Source organism: Hylobates moloch, unplaced genomic scaffold (genome assembly GCF_009828535.3).
Source record: "Hylobates moloch isolate HMO894 unplaced genomic scaffold, HMol_V3 SCAFFOLD_17, whole genome shotgun sequence".
Taxonomy (NCBI): domain Eukaryota; kingdom Metazoa; phylum Chordata; class Mammalia; order Primates; family Hylobatidae; genus Hylobates; species Hylobates moloch.
In genome coordinates, this window is record NW_026652292.1 from 17,187,192 (window position 1) to 17,200,614 (window position 13,423).

At 35.7% G+C, this 13,423-nt stretch overlaps 1 long non-coding RNA gene across 1 annotated transcript in view; it reads left to right on the forward strand.

Annotated features, from left to right (window-relative positions):
• The first annotated feature begins 1,830 nt into the window (after positions 1-1,830).
• LOC131381736 (uncharacterized) overlaps positions 1,831-13,423 on the forward strand; it is a 155,896-nt gene continuing 144,303 nt past the window's right edge. The window contains exon 1 of the long non-coding RNA XR_009210636.1: positions 1,831-1,988. This is a non-coding gene — a long non-coding RNA (uncharacterized LOC131381736). The remainder of the gene's footprint in view (positions 1,989-13,423) is intronic.

A 13,423-nucleotide genomic window follows, 5' to 3' on the forward strand; every position in this document is an offset into this window, starting at 1 on the left:
TGTATTATTTGGCAATTATATCCAATAGTCTTCATAGGTATCATGCTCCACACTACAAGAACTTATTTTTCTCACTCTACAAAATCCTAAGAAAACATTTATGACCATTAAAACATCTGAAAATAATGGTCATTTGGCATTATCTTTGTTTAAAACGATTAAATCTTTGAAATATACAGCCTTAAGAGGGACTATTTGTTCTTCTTCAAAGGTATATTATTCCATGCCTCCTTTCTTTTTTTTTTTTTATTTTTTTTTAATTTTGAGATGGAGTCTTGCTCTGTCGCCCAGGCTAGAGTGCAGTGATGCTATCTCGGTTCACTGCAACCTCTGCCTCCCAAGTTCAAGCGATTCTCTTGCATCAGCCTCCCTAGTAGCTAGGATTACAGGCACATGCCAACACGCCCAGCTAATTTTTGTATTTTTAGTAGAGACGGGGTTTCACTATGTTGGTCAGGCTGGTCTTGAACTCCTGACCTCGTGATCCACCCTCCTCGGCCTCCCAAAGTGCTGGGATTACAGGTGTGAACCACCTCCTTTCTACACTATGCAGTTTCTTCTTCATGGAATACATTCTTTAATCTCCATCCCTAGGAAATTCATTTCAAATAATTCTTAAATATTGTTAAAATATTGCCTCGTTTATGAAGACTTCAAATAGTCATTTCATTATATTAATTTACAATTATATTTGCTAGCTTTTTGTTGCAATTTTTATTTTTCTTTTTTTTTTAAAGATTGAGTCGGCCGGGCACGGTGGCTCACGCTTGTAATCCCAGCACTTTGGGAGGCAGAGGCGGGCGGATCAAGAGGTCAGGAGATCGAGACCACGGTGAAACTCCGTCTCTACTAAAAATACAAAAAAAATTAGCCGGGCGTGGTGGCGGGCGCCTGTAGTCCCAGCTACTCGGAGATGCTGAGGCAGGAGAATGGCGTGAGCCTGGGAGGCGGAGCTTGCAGTGAGCCGAGATCGCGCCACTGCACTCCAGCCTGGCCTTTTGAGGCGGAGTCTCGTTCTGTCACCCAGGCTGGAGTGCAGTGGCGCGATCTCAGCTCACTGCAAGCTCCGCCTCCCGGGTTCACGCCATTCTCCTGCCTCAGCCTTCCCAGTAGCTGAGAGTACAGGCGCCCGCCACCATGCCCCGACTAATTTTTTATATTTTTGTAATTTTTGTAGAGATGGGGTTTCACTGTGTTAGCCAGGATGATCTCGATCTCCTGACCTCGTGATCCGCCCACCTCGGCCTCCCAAAATGCGGGGATTACGCCCAGCCTGCAATTTTTAAATATAGCAATTTGTATTTACCCATAGCTTAGAACCATGTTTAACCCCTTTTGGATATTTAGGAAACTTGTTGAACTAAACTGAACCCTAGTAAACTATAGCATTTCCTCATTAACGTAGTGTATTAGTCTGTTCTCACGCTGCTGATAAAGACATACCCAAGACTGGGTAATTATTAAAGAAAAAGAGCTTTAATGGACTCACAGTTCCACGTGGCTGGGGAGGCCTCACAATCACGGTGGAAGGTGAAAAACATGTATTACATGGTGGCAGACAGAGAACGACAACCAAGCGAAAGGGCTTTCTCCTTATAAAACCATCAGGTCTCGTGAGACTTACTCACTCCCACGAGAACAGTATGGGGGAAATTGCCCCCATGATTCAATTATCTCTCACCAGGTTCCTCCCACAACACATGGGAATTATGGGAGCTACAATTCAAGATGAGATTTGGACGGGGACACAGCCAAACCATGTCATGTAGCCAAAATGCAGCATTTTGTAGAGGCCAGCCCTACAGCGTCTGTGGGTTTTTCTCCTCGTGTGCAGAGAGGAGAGATCATAGAAATAAAGACACAAGACAAAGATATAGAAGAAAAGACAGCTGGGCCGGGGGACCACTACCACCAAGACGCGGAGACCGGTAGTAGCCCCGAATGCCTGGCTTCGCCGTTATTTATTGGATACAAGACAAAAGGGGCAGGTGAGTCATTTCCAATGATTGATAAGGTCACGTGAGTCATGTGTCCAGGGGACAGGGGCCCTTCCCTGTTTGGCAGCCGAGGCGGAGAGAGAGAGAGGACAGCTTACGCCATTATTTCTTCTATGCATTTCAAAGACTTTTAGTACTTTCACTAATTCTGGTACTGCTATCTTGAAGGCAGAACCAGATGTATAGGGTGGAATATGAAAGTGAAACAGGAGCGTGACCGCTGAAGCACAGCATCACAGGGAGACAGTTAGGCCTCCCGATGGCTGTGGGCGGGCCTGACTGATGTCAGGCCTTCCACAAGAGGTGGTGGAGCAGAGTCTTCTCTAACTCCCCAGGGGAGAGAGAGACTCCCTTTCCCGGTCTGCTAAGTAACAGGTGCCTTCCCAGGCACTGGCATTACCGCTATACCAAGGAGCCCTCTAGTGGCCCGGTCCGGGCGTGACAGAGGGCTCATACTTATCTTCTGGTCACTTCTCACCATGCCCCTCAGCTCCTGTCTCTGTATGGCCTGGTTTTTCCTAGGTTATAATTGCAGAGCAAGGATTATTGTAATATTGGAATAAAGAATAATGCTACAAACTAATGATTAATAATATTCATATATCGTATCTATAATCTATTTCTAATATAACTATTCTTATTTTATATATTTTCTTTATTATACTGGAACAGCTTGTGCCTTCGTTCTCTTGCCTTGGCACCTGGGTGGCTTGCTGCCCACACGTTTCTAGGTCAATGGTACACAGAATAGATGACATTTTAACAATGGTGATTTTTTTTCAACATTCCTGTCTTGAATGATGTGTGTGCGTGTGGGTGTGTAGACTTGAGTAGGAAGTATTTCTGAGGTATTTTGAAGACATACCTAAGGTTTGAATTAGAGGTTATATTACTGAAATTTTTACCACCTTCTCATTCTCATTATCTAGCAGTTGAGTTTTGTGTAAATAGGTCACTTAGGTTTAGAATCTCATTAAAAATCTTTCATACTGGGAGAAAAAGAATCATTGATGTGCTTTACGTTTTAAATATAACTTTTAAATTTCACAGAATTTTTCGAAACTGCACAGAAAGGCATAGCTCTGGTAATTATCTGTTACGTTTCACAGATTATCCGAAGGATGTAAAATGTATTTATTGACATTTAAAAAGTTACTCTTTTGGCACCATTATTTGCTAATGAGCTTGTTTTGGAATGTTTGCAAGCTTATGTGACAGGATGGCATTTTATTATATGAATAAGGTCAGCTGTGTTGCTCAGTCTATGAGAGAAAAAAGTCATCTTGAAAGGTGAAGCTATTAACTACATTTGACCAAAAACTTCCCTTATAATCAAGAAATGGCATCTTAAATTTAGGTAGCTCCTGTAACCTATGAGGTGGAGTTTTAGCAATTATCAGGCAATGTCAGGAGGTAGGCTGTGGATGGGGATCACACATCACCCATGTTAAAGTTTGTGTTCAAGCTAATTTTTGAATGGCACCCTGGCTATAATTTTAGAGGCAAACAGACTTAAGAGAGGGAATGCAAAGGCCATTCTGTTTCCCTGTGGTTCTCGTGCCTTCATCATCTGTCATCATTAAAGATTTCTGGACTGCAGTGATCAAGGGCTCTATGGAATAATCACATGCTATTTTTAGGCACTTCAGATGCCAAATTGGGACTGGAATTTGGGTCATTAAGGAAATAGGAGGTTTTGGAAATGTTTGAATAAATCTCTGAAATGGCAAAATTTGTCTTTGACTAATCTTAGTCTTTCAACTGTAGAAAATAAATTGGAATGGAATAAATGTATTTAAAAAGAAGGGTCAGTCAGGGAAATTAAAATTTTAAAGTCCTTATATGTAAACATATTCCTTTCTGCCCAATGCATTAGTTTTATTACAATAATAGCAAATTTATTTCATTGATTATTAAGATACCATATAAGTGATATCATAATTACTATAACACTGTTGGGTGTATGAGAAGAAAGAAACAGTGTAGCATTTTCAAAGGTGATTCTAGGAAAGGATTATGATTTTAGCATAATATAACATTATCCTGTAAGAGATGAGCAGTATTTTGGGAAGTAGAGATGTGAAGTGTTATAATTTATCTCCCAGTAATTAGAAGAGCCCAATTGCATTTATCCATTTCTCTCTTGCATGCTTTAAGAAGACAAAGATGATACATGGTCTATATAGAAGATAGACACAAGGAAATTCAGCCTCTATAAATGTCTTAGTCCATTTGTGTTGCTATAACAACATACCACAGACCGGGTAATTTATAAAGAACAAGAATTTATTTCTCACAGTTCTGGAGACCAAGCAGTGTAGGATCAGTGTGCCAGCAGGTTTGTTGTCTGCTTACAAAATGGTGCCTTGAACACTACATCCTGTAGAGGGGAGGAGCACTGAGTCCTCATAGGACTGAAGGTGGAAAGGAAAAAGTGAGGAATTCCCTCTGTCAAGCCCTTTTATGAGGGACTCAATCACCTTCATGAGGTACGTAACAAGCCCTCATGGACTTATCACCTCTGAAAGGTCCCACCTCTTAATACCATCATATTGGCAGCACCTGAATTGTGGAGGCACTGCCTCAAACTATAGCAACAGGTAGGACTAATTACCTCTGACCAGCTTCCCTTTTCTTGTCAGTGACATACATGAATTACAACTTGGCTCAGCTGACATAAGAATCAAGGCTAGGCTAAGAGAGAGAAAAAAATAGAGACCATGATAGCCCATGGTAATGTGGCCTATTTGAGCAATGTTGCAGATTATAGATTATCAGACTGCAGACTTTCCAAACTCGATCATCTAATTCTTTGCTCATGTTTTCCTCACAAAAGGGTCCATTTGGCAGGTAAAGAATTGTAACACATGGCCAGGCGCGGTGGCTCACGCTTGTAATCCCAGCACTTTGGGAGGCTGAGGCAGGTGGATCACGAGGTTAGGAGTTCGAGACCAGCCTGGCCAACATGGTGAAACCCCCGTCTCTACTAAAATTACAAAAATTAGTAGAGTGTGGTGGCGGGTGCCTGTAATCCCAGCTACTCAGGAGGCTGAGGCAGGAGAATTGTTTGAAACCAGAAGGCGAGGGAGGTTTCAGTGAGCCGAGATTGCTCCACTGCATTCCAGCCTGGGCAACAACAGTGAAACTTTGTCTCAAAAAAAAAAAAAAGAATTGTAACATACTAATATGTTCAAGTAGAGGTGAAAGGGAAGGAGTCCGGAAGAAAGTGGTGGTGTTTAAACAGCTTCACAAACAGATTACCAATGTCCCAAGTCAAGATTAGAAGGCTTGCTTTCTGCAGGTGACTCAAGCCAGCCCAGATGACCAAGGGGACTCAGTGGGGGAGTAAAGATAAGGGCCTTGTGGCAGCATCAAGGGGAAGTGGCAATATGGTGAGGTAAAAATCAGAGCCAATTGAAAAAGCCTTTAAGTCCTTCATTAGTACTCTAGGAAAATGTCCTTCTTTCTGCAAAATATGACCCAATGTTTGAGAACTTTCTCTGACACATGAATAGGGAAGAATAAATGAAGAGAATGAATTTACTATCTTCATTTTGGTAACATTTTAATATTCATATTTATTCTAATTAACATCTGTGTTGTAAAGACATAGTTTGGGAAGTATATAATGCATTTAGGTACAAACATCCAATTTTAATACTAGCCTCACATTTTAAATGTGTGTGTGTGTTGGGGGTAGAGATTACAATACATTGTTATAAACATAAGTATTAATGAAAGCCAACAAGTTTGAGTTGGGATATTTCAGTGAGAAAAAACATAAGTAAATAAAACACACAAAAAAGTGCAAAACACACTGATGCCCATGTCTCTGCTTTCTCAGACGTGGATGAAATCCGAAACACATACCTCGTTAAGCATAAAATAGATTCTGCTGGGGATGAGGATCATTATTTAAGTGATTTTTCATGCTGTAGCTCAAATTAAATCTTTAAGATTTTACAGAATTAGAGCTGGTGTTACATGTTCAGAGCATGTAAGGTAACTGAAAATAGTGTTATAAAATAATATCTTCTATTTGATTTTCAGTTTCTGTTGCTAATTTTAATCTAGCAAGAATAATAAGATTGCACCTACATATTTAGACAGAAAACCGAATACTGCATATTCTCACTTATGAGTGGGAGTTAAACTGTGAATACATGTGGACACAAAGAAAAAGGAACAATAGTCACTGGGGCCTACTTAAGGATGGAGACTGGGAGAAGGGTGAAGATAGAGAAACTACCTATCAGGTGTAATGCTTATTACCTGAGTGACAAAATGATATGTACACCAAACCCCCACGACACTCAAATTACATGTATAAAAAAAACCTGCACGTATACCCCTGAATGTAAAATGAAAGTTTAAAAAAGAAAATGTTGTGCAAGTCTAGATAGCTCTCATTCTTTGATAATTCAGTTGCTTCCTATATGTCATTTGTTGTAAATATTCAATTATTCTGACAAAAATCTAGATAGATTTGTATACAATAATGTAAAATAATTTTCTATAATTAATGTTTCTATTTATCCAGATTGCAAGTAACACCTTTGAACACAAAATATCAAATAACTCATTAATTTTTTTAAGTTTATCTTATTTTTAATTGACACATAATGTCTGTGCATAGTTATGGGGTACAATGTGGCGTGCTGATACATGTATACATTGCATAATCATCAAATCATGGTGGTTAGCAAATCCATCAGCTCAACCATTTAACATTTCTTTGTAGTGAGAACATTCAAAGTCCTTTTTTCTAGCTATTTTGAAACATGCAGTACATTATTATTAACTAAGAAGTCACCCTACTGTCCAAATAGAACATTAGAGCTTGTTCCTCCTATCTAACTGTAACTTTTAACCATTGACCAACCTATTCCTGTCCTCCTTTCCCCCTTCTCCTTCCAGCCTCTGCTAAGCACCATTCTATTCTATACTTCTATGAAATCAGCTTTTAAGATTTTACGTAGGAGGGAGATCATGAGGTATTTGTCTGTCTGGCTTATTTCACTTAACATAATGTTCTCTAGATTCATCCATTGTGTCACAAATGACAGGATTTCATTCTTTTTTAATGGAGAAATAGCATTCTATTGTGTATATACACCACATTTTCTTTATGTATTTGTTGCTGGATTCTTAGGTTGATGTCATATCTTGGTTTGAGGGAATAATGCTGTAATAAATATGGGAGTGTAGATATCACTTCAGCACACTGATTTCATTTTCTTTGAATATATACCCAGTAGTAGGATTGCTGGATTATATAGTAGTTCTATTTTTAACTTTTTGAGGAACCTGCACACTGTTTTCCGTAGTAGCTGTACTACTTGACATTCCACTAACAATATGTAAGGGCTCTCCACATCGTTGCAACACTTGTTATCTTTTGTCATTTTAATAGCCATTCTAATTGGAATAAAATGACATCTTATTGTGGTTTCGATTTGCATTTCCCTGATGATTAGTGATGTTCAGCATCTATTCATAAACCTATTGGCCAATGTCAAGAAGACTTTTCCCTATGTTTTCTCCTAGTAGTTTCACAGTTTCATGTCTTACATTTAAGTCTTTACTCCATTTTCAGTCAATTTTTGCATAACTTACTGATTTTAGAAGTGCTCTGTATGGCACTATTGCCTAAGATGTGGAAGCTCAAACAATCAGCCGGCTTCCTACTGGTAACATTAGAGCATTCACTTTCCATATGAAAGTGCAAGATGACAAATATAGATCTAGAAAAACAATATTTTATTCCCATGAAAGGTATACTCTGTGGCATGCATCTATTTGTACATACCTACACATTAGTATGCATTCTCTGAATATAGTAATGTATAAAATAAGTTTACATAAACACAGTTTTTTGAGGCTTTATTCTCTGGCCTGACTTCTAACTAAACACCCCCCACCATGAACACTATTAAAGGGTGATGGAAAGCTAATGTTCAACTGAAGTAAAGATAACCTAAAGTATACCATTTTTATAGCCTTATTGATGTCAATGAAAGACTGAAAATGTTTTCTGCAAGTGTGAATTTTAAAATACATTTACATGTACCTATAAATCAAGTTACTATAGTTTTTCCGAAAAAAAGGAAAAAAACTGAATTTTAATTTACATGAATATAACAGAATTGATGGGGGGAAAAAAAACTATTTCACCGAGGTGAAAAAACTACTTAAGACAAATAATGAAGGAGGAAGAAACAAGGATAAGCAAAATGTTAGGATAATTTTAAACATGGATCTATACACACAGTTTTATAAAATATCACGACAGCTTAAAAGGAAGACATTCAATGATTGTGGTTTTCTTGTTGTTATTGTTCTATATTGACTGCATCCTGACACTGCTTGTGCTTTTCGTGTTAACCTGAACAAAGTGTCTGAAGCACATTTACTATTAAATAGTGAGATGTAATGAAGTGCTTTATATAGGTTTTTAATTTCAATTTTTAAAAAAGGTTTAAAGATACAGAAAATTTGAAAGAATTATATAATGTATTCTGGTACATACTCTCTCTCTCTCTTCTTCTTTGCATGTTTTAAAATTAAGGTTGCAGTCATCAAGACTCCTTGTCCCCAAATACTTCAGCAGGCATCTCCTAAGAACAGTGGTAATATACCATTACTACATCCCAAATATTTATTACCGATATGGTATTATAATATTACCTAATGTATAAGTACATAATCAAGTTTTCCTAATTGTACTCAAAATGTCCTTCATAGCTCTTTTTCCAATCTAGAGACCAATTAAAAATCATATATGGTACTGAGGTTTTACGCTTCTGTAGTCTCCTTAATCAGAGCATTTTCCTGTCTGTGTTTATGTTTTAGATTATCGACATATTTGAGTAATCTGGGTGAGCTGTTTACTAGTATCTTCCACTATTAGTATTTTCTAATAATTGTTTTGGTACGACTCAATGTTTTGTTTTGTTTTTGCAAGAATGCTGTAGAACTTGTGTTTTTAATATCCATTCCATGGTTAAATCGGTAAATATTGTCATTTTCCCAAAATGAATTACTTGATTCAGGTGGTTTCTGTGAAAACACTCCATTACCAAGGTACGCCTTTCCCTTGATTAATAAGAAGCATTAGTTACTACTTGGGTGATGCAAGCCTCAACAACATGTAATTTATCCATGTAACAAACCTGCACACATACACCCTGAAACTAAAATAAAAGTGGAAAAAACAAACAAATAAAATAAATGCTCTTCAGCCGTTCAGGGAGGATTAAAAAGCACTGGTCTAAAATGAAAAAATAGGGGTGGGTGGGGGGTTAGACAGGTAATGGTTGGTATGAATCTCTGGACCTCTAGACCTCCTTTCCCAACAAACTTTCCCCAAAATTATTTTGACAAGGACTGAGGATCCTTGTCAAAGTTAATTATTTCATTGAGAATTTAAAATGGCTGTTTTCTATCTTATAATTTCTTTCACATTTATTGGGAAGTTCAGTTAAAAGATCCTTACATTAATTCTCTCTCTCTTTAAACTCTCATTTAAAAATCCATTAATGTAATTCACCATATTAATTGATATAAAAAGAGATAAATAATATGATCACCCCACAGCTGCTAAAAAGACCTTCCTTTAACAAAATTTAATACCCATTACCTAATAAGATAAAAATTAATGAATGCTTTCTTAATATGATAATATATATTAAACTAGAAAGAACTTAGAATATTACACATAGAAGATCTGGTTTCAGTGTCAGAAGGCTCTGAATTGGCTCCAGTTCCAAAATCTACTTTCTCTGTGACTTTCTGTACCTCAATTACTTCATCCCATGAGTTGAGTTAATAGAGTTTGGCCCATTGCATGGTGCATAGGTAATATTCCATAAATACTAATCAATAAATTCCTTTAGGTATAATTACTATTTTTTCTTCAGTAATTACTTAACAGAAGGCATAATAATAAAGTGCTTGATCAAATTAATAATCTTCATTTTTACATAAAAATATTTCACAAAGATAATTATACTTTTTGAAATGTAACAGTAAACAATGCATTGAGAGATTTTAAAACTCCATCTCAAACCCTCTTTGAGCAAGGAATACCTGGCTTTCCTTTGAAAAAATAGGAATTGAGAAAGGAATAGGAATAGGAATAGGAATTGGCTCAAATCTGAGCCTTGGACACAGACTGGAGTTGCTGCAGCTGGGTTTCCGTTTACACTGCCAGGGTGTGGCTTAAGACTTGATTATACACCTCCTGCTTCACTAAGATGGTAAATAGGGAAAATCAGTGCAAAGATGGTAATGGAGTAGAAATGGACATTCTGGTGCCCTGTGGAATTCACACATAATGATGGAGGGAAATGTTCTAGGAGTCATTAGAATCTTCTGTTTTGTGGCCAGGAGTGACTTTATGAGAAGATTGCTGTTGGGACTGGGGACATTTTATCTTTTTCTTTCCGGTCATCTATGCAGAAAAGGGGTCTCTTTTCTTTCATAGATGCTTTATGCTACAATATGAAAATAACAAAAGGTAACTTTATTTTAAAAACTTGAATTTCAAAATATTGAAAAATTTATTAGTTAATAGTAAAAGAAAAACATAAAGAAATGTTGTATAAATAGTATAATGAGAGCTATACACTTATTACTTACATTAAAGTAATGCTATCAATTAGCAGTTTTTAGAAGTAGAATTAAAATTAACATGCTACATTTAGTTGTTTTATCACTTTTTCCAAATTGTTTTTATTTGCAAGTAATGTGAAAATAATAAAATATAGATTTAAGTATCTAGTTTGATGGGTTTTGGCAAATGCATATCCTTATATAATCTAATCCCTAAAAATTAAGGACATTTAAATTACCCCAGCCAGTTGCTTGGTTTCCACCATTATAGCTGAACTTTATTAAGCTTTATACAGAGAACTTACTACATGCATTTATTAAATGACCAGTTTTTTTTTTTCATTTTTTTATTCACACATTAATTTTATCTGAGACTAGGAGACAGTTTAATTTTTTTTCTTCAAAAACTTTAACCTATTTTTTTCTATTATACCAGCTAGGAACTTATATAATATTTATACAAGTTGAGATAGTGGTCATGCTTATCTTCATAATGATATCACAGAAAAAGCGTTCAATATTCACTATTGAATGAGATAATAGTTGTTTAATTTTGGTACATATTCTTATACAAACAATAGCTTTTACTTATGTTTTGCTGACATTCATTATCCATAGCTAGTTATTGTATTTGATAAAATATTCAATTATTTTATCAACATTAAAAAATTTATCCCACAAGATAATGATGGTCATTTTTTTTCCATTTTCTTGTTAATGTGACTAGTTATAGTGATATTCAATAGAAAATTTTGCCTTACAAAATAAATCACATTATTTGATTTATATGTAACCGGATCTTATTTGCTATTTTGTATAGAATGTTTATGTCTATTTTCATGATAGTGATTGGCCTACACTTGTCTTTCTTGTACTATCCTTTGTAGATGTTAGTATCAAGCTTATCTTTACCTCATACAATGAATAAAAAAGTGTACCCTCTTTCTCTGCATTCTGAAAGAATCTGTAAGACTCATCATTTCATTCCTAAATATTTTGAAAAATTACTAGTTAGCCCATTTCTTCCTGGAATTTTCTTTGTTGGATAATCTCAATTTAAAAAAGAAATGTTATTTGCAGATAAAAGCTATTCAGATAGTCTTATGTCAGGATTGATAAATTATGTTTCAACAAGTGTTCCATTCATGTAGGCTTTAAAAATAATTGACATAAAGTTGTACATATATATTGTTACTATTCTATTAATTCTATTATTTGTTGCAGGATCTATAATAAAACCCCTTTTTAATTCATAAGATTATTTTTTCTTCGTCAACTGTTCAGCAAAATTCTAAAAAATAAAAAGGGGAGTGATGGCATAGAGCTACTAAGTCGGGCCAGAAATCCTGCCAATGAACTTTATTTCATGGTAGGGCCCAGAGAACATTCTGTTTACCAAAAGGTGTGTGATGAGCTGGTGAGAAGGGTAGCAGCATCTTTAATTCTCTAATCCCAGGGTTGTGGTAGGAAATCACGTCAGTATTAAAGATTTAAAAATCCAATAGTGGTTCATGAACCCCACTTAATTTACTGGTCAAATTTCTAAAAAACAGCAGGATTAACAGTAGACTATTAAAAAATTACTAATTAGTAGCCCCACTGTTGTTATGATGCAGATATTGTATTTTTGCTAGACCAGGTTAATATGACTTTGTACAATCTTTCTTCACAGAGTCCTAACATTTCAGAAACATTAACTATGAAGCATTGTCTCCTGACAGTAGTATCGCAGTACAAGACAGGGGATTCAAAATCTAAGTAGTTGAGGGTTTTTATATAGTCATTCACTAAATTATTAATTAAGATGTATATCTATATCTGTATGTTTTCCACACTCTTGAATATATGCAAAATTTTACTATTAAAGCATTAAAATATTCAAAAAATAAATAAAATATTAAGTCCAATGACTAACAGTTAGTAAGCAATAAATGTTTCTTTAGTGTTTACTATTTTTATCTCTTTAAAAAATGTATTTACATATAGATAAATACAGTAAAAGCGTATATGTTACATGTGTGTGTGCAACTGACTAAACTGTCATTAGAATGAAAATTTAATAACTTATTTGTACTTTTTGAAGAATGACTTTTTTTGTAGCCAATACTATCTAGTTCTAAACAGAAAAATAATTACTATGATACATACAATCTAAATTTTCTTAGAGATCATATTTTACATATGTAACCCCCTTTTAATTCTTTCATAAAACATACCATGCGTTATCATCACAATTAAACAAGATACAAAGATTATAATTAACTTTGTGGCACCCTTGTGCAATATAGAGAAAATGAGATAATTATTAAATAGGTGAGTTATAAATGGATAGGGACTTGTGAAATGTTTATTACTGAAAATACATTATTCACATCCACAAATAATGCTTCTGTGGGATGTTATACAGGAATGGAAAATAACCTTGTTATGAGGTGTCACATACCTCAGTGGCCTTTTTTAGAATAGGATTTTGTCTGTAATTTAATGAAAGGTCACTTGTGACCTGGGTGTGCAATCTCAGCTCTTTACATGATGAACCTCTTTCTGAAGCTATGTCTGTTCAGTTGATGATAGAATAGTTCTTATGGAAGTCCAAAAATAACATTCAGCTGAATGCACATGACCTGGATGAACTATATGGGATACAACTGGCGGAAATTCAGAAGAATCAATTGCTCTGATTTAACCACTCAGTAAATGGACCGAAGCTGATGGTCTAAATTGAAAGTAATATTGGAGTGTTCTATGATGGCTCTGCTTCAGAGCATGTAAGACAACTTCACTGAACACTTTGAGCACCAGATGATTACATC